At 46.4% G+C, this 8464-nt stretch overlaps 1 long non-coding RNA gene across 1 annotated transcript in view; it reads right to left on the reverse strand.

Annotated features, from left to right (window-relative positions):
* LOC103877417 overlaps nucleotides 1-8003 on the reverse strand; it is a 32782-nt gene extending 24779 nt beyond the window's left edge. Inside the window, exons 1-2 of the long non-coding RNA XR_002516936.1 lie at nucleotides 7958-8003; nucleotides 5273-5559 (exon numbers count right to left, since the gene is read on the reverse strand). This is a non-coding gene — a long non-coding RNA (uncharacterized LOC103877417). The remainder of the gene's footprint in view (nucleotides 1-5272; nucleotides 5560-7957) is intronic.
* Nucleotides 8004-8464: the final 461 nt, after the last annotated feature.

The raw sequence follows: 8464 nt of genomic DNA on the forward strand, positions 1-8464 counted from the left end.
ATGGAAAGTTGTCAGGTATAACTCAAAGAACATAGATTAAGAGTCTAGAGGCTGAGCACAGTGGCTCACACCTGTAACCCCAGCACTTTGGGAGGCCAAGGCAGGTGGATCACCTGAGGTCAGGAGTTTGAGATTAGCCCAGACAACATGGTGAAACCCCATCTCTACTAAAAATACAAAAATCAGCTGGGCATGGTGGCAGACACCTGTATTCCCAGCTACTTGGGAGGCTGAGGCAGGAGAATTGCTTGAACCCGGGAGGCAGAGGTTGCAGTGAGCTGAGATCAAGCCACTGCACTCCAGCCTGGGCGACAGAGCGAGACGCTGGCTCAAAAAAAAAGAAAAAAAAAAGAAAAAAGAAAAGAAAAGAAAAAAGAAAAAGAGTCGACTCCTGTGCTTTGCTGGCAGCTCTGCTTCCCGCACCTGTTTGAACCTGTATCTCTAAGGGCAGTTTACAGATTGCAAACAAAAACTCACACAAGCATGAAATGTGGTCATTTGTCCATCCTGACCATGGACATAGGGGATTACTGTTATACTTTAAATGGAACAAAATAGGCCAGGCGCGGTGGCTCACACCTGTAATCCCAGCACTTTGGGAGGCCGAGGCGGGCAGATCACGAGGTCAGGAGATCAAGACCATCCTGGCTAACACGGTGAAACCCCGTCTCTACTAAAAATACAAAAACTTAGCCAGGCCTGGTGGCGGGCGCCTGTAGTCCCAGCTACTAGGGAGGCTGAGGCAGGAGACTGGCGTGAACCCGGGAGACGGAGCTTGCAGTGAGCGAAGATCGCGCCACTGCACTCCAGCCTGGGCGATAGAGCAAGATTCCGTCTCAAAAAAATAATAATAATAATAAAAAAATAAATGGAACAAAATATTTAATACAGATAATACCTGTTTGCCAGTGTGGGCCTCACATTTGAACGTTATGGTACAGAAACATGTTTTCATCCTTAATAAATCATAAAAGTTTATTAAAATGTTCTTTTTTTTTTTTGAGACCGAATTTCACTCTTGTCACCCAGGCTGGAGTGCAAAGGCGCAATCTTGGCTCACTGCAACCTCCACTTCCTGAGTTCAAGTGATTCTCCTGCCTCAGGTACCCGCCACCATGCCTGGCTAATTTTTGTATTTTTAGTAGAGATGGGATCTCACCATGTTGGCCAGGCTAGTCTTGAAACAATGTTCTGAAAGTGAAGTTTCCTTCCCTCCCTCCCTCCCCTCCTCCTCCTTTCTTCCTTCCTTTCTTTCCTTCCTTTCCTTCCTTTTCTTTCTTTCTTTTTCTTTCTCTCTCTCTCTCTCTTTCTTTCTTTCTCTCTCTTTTTCTCTCTCTCTCTCTTTCTGTCTTTCTTTCTTTCTTTCTTTTTCATGGTCTCGCTCTATCACCCAGGCTGGAGCGTAGTGGCACAATCTCGGCTGACTGCAACCTCCACCTCCCAGGCTCAAGTGATCCTCCCACACCAGTTTCCCCAGTAGCTGGGACTACAGGTGTGGGCCACCAGGACCGTCTAATTTTTGTATCTTTTGTAGAGACGGGGTTTCGCCATTTGCCTCGGCTGCTCTCAAACTCCTGGACTCGAGCAATCTGCCCACCTCGGTGTCCTAAAGTGCTGGGATTATAGGTGTGAGCCACTGCACGCAGACTCTGAAACTGAATTTCTTTCTTTCTTTTTTTTTTGAGACAGAGTCTCGCTGCAGGCTGGAGTGCAGTGGTGCAATCTCGGCTCACTGCAAGCTCTGCCTGCCGGGTTCATGCCATTCTCCTGCTTCAGCCTCCCGAGTAGCTGGGACTACAGGCGCCCGCCACCACGCCTGGCTAATTTTTTGTATTTTTAGTAGAGACGGGGTTTCACTGTGCTAGCCAGGATGGTCTCGATCTCCTGACCTCGTGATCCGCCTGCCTTGGCCTCCCAAAGTGCAGGGGTTACAGGCGTGAGCCACTGCACCTGGCCTGAAACTGAATTTCTGTAGAAAACTCCAAGCTTTGTAAACTGTGGTCCACGCCCCCATAAACAAACATGCACAGGTGCACGCCCACGCGCGCACACACACACACACACACACAATCTTCCCCCAAAGCTTCCTTATCATATGTCCAAAGTACGCAGCTCGAAATTCATGCAAATTATTTATTACAAAACAAATTTTTTAAAAATCACAACGTGATTTGCATACTGGCAATAGGCTGTTACTTGCCATTTGCCAGGGTATGATTTGTATTTTGTTTTCATTTATGCTGGTTTCAGGAACTCTGGCCATTTGCCGTTTCCCTGCACTACCTATGCAGAACCCTCCTCCCCGTGGGAACTCAGGCATGGGTGGGCATTTAGTTTTTCTCAATTCCCACAGCATGTTTTCATCTTATATTGCCTAAAATTCAGAAAAGGTATTTAGCCATCAGTGGAGGCCTGGGCTTGGCAGGCATTAAATGCACAAACACAGCCTGGCGTCAAAGCCAAGCTGAGTGGCACACCTCGTGACAGAACAGCAGAAGAGCAGACCCAGGTGCGTGCGCAGGTGTCGGGGCCCCAGGCAGTGGGGCTGGCCAACTGGGGGGCACAGGCCCCAGTTGAAGAAAACAGAGAGAGGCAACTCCAGGTCCTATATGGGCCCAGTGTGGCCAGATCTTCTCATTTTCCAAGAAAAACCAGAAACATACTTTTTAATGTGAATCTCTGCATTTTATAAAGGTACCAATTAATTCTAAACATGGTGTTAAAATATTCTTTGGGGCAAACACAACACGTCTATGGCTGATGTGGCATCAAAGCCACCTGACTGTGAGCTCTCCAGAGCAGAAGATGGTTCCAGCAGGCTTCTGGACCGTTCATTCATTCACTGCTAACTAGGGCGGTCGCTTCACCTCCCAATCACATGGCACTGAAGACCCAGCCAGCTGGTAGAGCTACCACATAGGTCCAAACCCTCCTCACACCACCACTTACTACCAACACATACTAGCTATGTCATTTCGATTGACCACTCTGATGGGCTTCAGTGCCACCGCAGATAGTAAAACAATCCTGCTTATAGGGCGGTTGTGGGATTAAGTTAGATAATATGGGCAACATGCCTAACGCAGAGTAAACATTTCACATCAACTACTGCTATCCATGCCCCTGGCGCCTCCTTCCTCACCATCCATTCACATTAATCAGCCAATTCTGTTAAATCGGACTTTTAATACTCTCTCAAGTCTTGTTTTTATTCCTCCTCTCTCTGCTGTAATTCATAACCTCATCCTCTCTACCTTGAACTATTTATTTATTTGTGTGTGTGTGTGTGTTTGAGACAGGGTTTTGCTCTGTCACCCAGGCTGGAGTGCAGTGGTGCGATCAAGGCTCGCTACAGCCTCAACCTCCCAGGCTCAAGTGATCCCCCCACCTCAGCCCCCTGAGTAGCTGGAACTACTGGCATATGCCACCATGCCCAGCTAATTTTGTTTATTTTTGTAGAGATGGGATCTCACTCTGTTGCTCAGGCCAGTCTGGAACTCCTGGACTCAAGCAATCCTCCTGCCTCGGCCTCTCAAAGTGTTGGGATTTCAGGCTTGAGCCACTTTGCGAGGCCTGAACTACTTATCATAATGATCTAGTAATCGTATCTCCACTTTACTGAGTGCCCGCACACCATGGCCTGGTGACTCCATCTCTGAGCTAGACTTCTCTATGTGAAGCACAGATCTGATGGCATCATCTTCCCTGTCACCTACAGAACAGAGTCACAATTCCTCCTGCCTTTGAGGCTCCCTCCCAAGTCTAGCCCTAGGCTCATATCCTGCTAGTTTCTTTTCCCTCTGCTCTGGGCCGGGCGTGGTGATTAACGCCTGTAATGCAAACACTTTGGGAGGCTGAGGCTCAGGTGGATCACCTGAGGTCAGGAGTTTGAGATGAGCCTGGCCAACATGGTGAAACCCTGTTTCCACTAAAAATACAAAAATTAGCCAGGTATAGTGGCACATGCCTGTAATCCCAGCAACTTGGGAGGCAGAGGCAGGAGAATTGCTTGAACCCCGGAGACGGAGGCTGCAATAAGCCGAGATTGTGCCACTACATTCCAGCCTGGGTGACAGAGTGAGACCCTGTCTCAAAAAGAAAAAAAAAAAAAAAAAAAAAGGCCAAGGCCAAGAGCCTGGTTTTACACATTTTTTGCATTCCCAGAGGGCATACGGTAAGTGCTCACTGTTTGCTGAATGAATTAATTGGACCAACTAAGAATGCATTTTAGCCAAAAGTTAATGTTACTTATTTCTTTGTTTGTTTGTTTTGTTTTGTTTTTTGTCTGAGACGGAGTCTCCCTCTGTCACCCAGGCTGGAGTGCGGTGGCATGATCTCTCCTCACTGCAACCTCCACCTCCCAGGCTCTATCGATTCTCCTGCCTCAGCCTCCCTAGTAGCTGGGGTTACAGGTGAGCACCACCACACCTGCTTAATTTTTGTATTTTTAGTAGAGATGGGGTTTCACCATGTTGGCCAGGCTGGTCTCAAATGCCTGACCTCCAGTAATCTGCCCGCCTCAGCCTCCCAAAGTGCTGGGATTACAGGCATGAGCCACGGCACCCAGCCAAAAGTTAATGTTACTTTAACACATTATGTTACAAGAAACAAGACTGGGACTATACAAAGAATAAAATAAAAAAAATTTTTAAATCATCCAGGCTTGAGCCCAGGAGTTTGAGACCAGCTTGGGCAACATAGTGAGACTCCATCTCTATTTAAAAATATATACATATGTATATACACACACACATATGATATACATATATTTTTAAAATAGATATATGGCCAGGCTGTGGCTCAAGCTCAACTGTTAACTTTGGGAGGCCGAGACGGGCTGGATCACGGTGGTCAGGAGATCGGCGACCATCCTGGCTAACACGGAAACCCCGCCTCTACTAAAAATACAAAAACTAGGCCGGGACAGGTGGCGGCACCCAGAAATTCCAGCTACCGGGAGGCTGAGGCAGGAGAACATGCGGGACCCGAGGCAGAGCTTGCAGGAGCTGAGATCCCGCCACTGCACTCCAGCCTGGGTAGCAGAGCCAGACCAGCCTCAAAAAAAAAAATAATAAAATAAAATAAAATAAATAGATATATGTTTATTTATATACATATATAAATGTATACATACACATATAAAATATACATATATGTATATAAAATCACTCAGGAGCCCTGGAATGTGTGTGTTTTAGTTAATTTTAGTAGAAAAGGGTATTACCTATGCAAAGCTCTAGCTGCCTAGATAACTGAAAATATCTGCACTTACCAGGTTGTTGGCATTTGTCTCGGTATCTTGGTCTTCATTTCTCTTTCTGTGGCCCTGGTGAAATGCGTCTGATATCTCAGGAGAAAATGTAATCCAAAGAACGAATGTGGTTGTCTGGTTTATCATTTGTATACTGTGCAGTGCAATCTGAGAGATTTTCACAAAGCCAAAAAGTGCCCAAGTATGACCTTGTGCCTGTGCAGGCCTCTTACAAAAAGAGACGATTCTCTGGCTCTCAGAGAGTTTCCAGAGGAGGCGAGGAGTGATGATCTCAGGATGGCAGAGATCTAGGAAAGAAAATAAACTTCATTTTTTTTGACATATATATATTTATTATTATTATTATTGGAGACAGAGTCTCACTCTGTCACTTAGGTTGGAGTGCAGTGGAAGGATCTTGGCTCGCTGAACCTCCACCTCCAGGATTCAAGTGATTATTGTGCCTCAGCCTCCCAAGTAGCTGGGATTACAGGTGTGCGCCACCATATCTGGCTAATTTTTGTATTTTCAGTACAGACGGGGTTTCACCATGTTGGCCAGGCTGGTCTTAAACTCTTGACCTCAGGTGATCTGCCCGCCTAGGCCTCCCAAAGTGCTGGGAGTACAGGTGTGAGCCACCACACCCCACCAAAATTTATATTCTTAAATACTTGCCACTGAAGTGCTCATCCAGCAAGCATGAGCCGAATGAATGGAAAGGTTGCTACACAGCCTCATTCCCTACCCCCATGCAGGATCCCAGGCCTTGCTTTGGCAGGTGAAGAAGCCAAGGTTCAGGGCTTGTCTGGTAGGAATGGAGGAGGCCATTCAGCAGACAGAGCTGTTTCCAGCTCCAGCTGCCTGGCTCTGGCAGTGTCTAGTGGGTAGAGTCAATAGAGTAATAGTTCCTGTCTCAAAGAGCTATTGGCCTAAATTATAGAGAACATGTAAAGTGCTTAGCATGGTGCTGATTAAACTACTCTGGTTATTACAAGAATTCAGTAAACGTTAGCTATCATAATCATTTGTCAAAACGATCCTACCATGAGGCTTGAGCCATCTATAGCTTATCTTTACAACTCTGCCCACACCTTATTAATATCTCCACTTTATTGTCTAACAATGGGATCAGAGTTCCTAGAAAATGGAAGAACAAGCTATCAGCTTCTGCCCAATAAAGAAGCAGAAATAGCGGAGCTGTGGAGAAGCAAACAGGTCTCATACACAGAACGCCTGGTTGTGCAACTGGCTTGGCGTAAAAATAGATCTGGACTCTCAATGGCCATGCAGGAAGGAAGAAAACAAAGGCGCAAGTCTTCAGGCTGCTGAGGGAAATTCTATACCCAGAAAAATCTCAAGTACAAGTATGGAACAAAGACAGTTTCAGGCTTTTGAGGCTTCAAAAAATGTGACATTCAAAGAAACGGGGTAAATTATTATAGCAATTTCTCAATAGATATTAAATAGTACTGAGACTGATAAAGTCACTGAATATGACGGGTTGATTCATTCTGCAAACACATGCTGAGTGCTACTATGTGCTGGTTACACACTGGACTAGAGAGGGTAACCAGACAGACACATATTGCTCCCCTCATAGAGCTCATTTACATCCTAGTGGGGACAGACAAATGTAAACAGCTACAGTAGGAAAGCTCTGAGTCAGAAGGTGATGAACGTGATGGAGGAAGAGAAGTCAGGGCCTCTAGCCTCAGCTTCCAGGAACTGGAACTACAGAACTACAGGAACTACAGCAGACAGAAGAACGAACTACGGCCGGGCGCAGTGGCTCATGCCTGTAATCCCAGCACTTTGGGAGGCCGAGGAAGGCAAATCACGAGGTTAGGAGTTCGAGACCAGCCTGGCCAACATGGTGAAACCCAGTCTCTACTAATAAATACAAAAATTAGCTGGGGATGGTGGCGGGCGCCTGGAGTCCCAGCTACTCAGGAGGCTGAGGCAGGAGAATAGCATGAGCCCAGAAGGTGGAGCTTGCAGTGAGCTGAGATCGTGCCACTGCACACCAGCCTGGGCAACAGTGTGAGACTCCATCTCAAAAAAAAATTACCAGCAACTGATGGCTTAAAACGACAGAGGTTTATTCTCTCGCAGCTCTAGAGGTCAGACGCTAAAACCAAGGTGTTGGCAGAGGCCACACTCTCTACAGAGACTCTGGGGAAGAATCCATTCTGTGCCTTTTCCAACTTCAGGTGACCATCGGCACTCCTTGCCTCATAGCTGCATCACTCCAGCCTGTGCCTGGGAGATCACACCGCCTCCTGCTCTCTGTGTGTCTGTTCTCCTTCTCTTCCTCTCTCTTATAAGGACACTTATAATGGCATTTATGACTCACCTCTAAAGTGGGCCCTTCTCTCGAGATCTTTAACTTAATTACATCTTTTGCCATTTTAAGGTAATATTCACAGGTTCCTGGGATTAGGAAGTGAATATATGTTTGGTGGACCACTTTTGTGCCTACCATAAGGAGCAAGAAAAATGGGGCAGTCACTGGAGGGAAATGTAGGGTACAGAGAGGTTTTTTGTTTTTGTTTTTTAAGATGGGAAAAGTTGGCAGTGTGCAGTGGCTCACGTCGGTAATCTCAGTACTTTGAGGTAGAGGCAGGAGGATCGCTTGAGCACATAAGTTCAAGACCAGCCTAAGTAACATAGAGAGATCTCATCTCTACTTAAAAAAAAAAAACTAACCTGGTGTGGTGGTGTGTGCACCCGTAGTCCCAGCTATTTGGGAGGCTGAGGAGATTGCTTCAGCCCAGGAGGTTGAGGCTGCCGTGAGCCATGATCATGCCACTGCACTCCAGCCTGAGTGACAGAGTGAGACCCTATCTCAAAAACAACAACGACAAAAAAAAAAAAAAAGAACAACAACAACAAAAACGTTTGGAGATGGAGTGGGAACCAGCTTGGCAGAGTGGAGGTAGCTGGCACTTAAGTACTTAAAGATAATAGAAACAAAAAGTTAACAGTTCACTCTACTTATCCCAAAAAAAGTTCAGGACACTGAGGGACCAGATACCTCAGATGGAAGGAAAAAGGCATAGATCTGAGAACAGAGAAATTGTTTAAGCATCTGTATATAAAGCAGTTAAGCTCACAAATCCCCCCAACCTTTTTTAGCCGGGCACCAACTCCTGTAGCACAGTAGAGGGTTTCCTCTCTGGGGAAATTGAATCTCAGAAGCACCAACTCAGGGAC

The sequence above is a fragment of the Papio anubis genome, chromosome 12 (assembly GCF_008728515.1).
Source record: "Papio anubis isolate 15944 chromosome 12, Panubis1.0, whole genome shotgun sequence".
Lineage (NCBI taxonomy): Eukaryota > Metazoa > Chordata > Mammalia > Primates > Cercopithecidae > Papio > Papio anubis.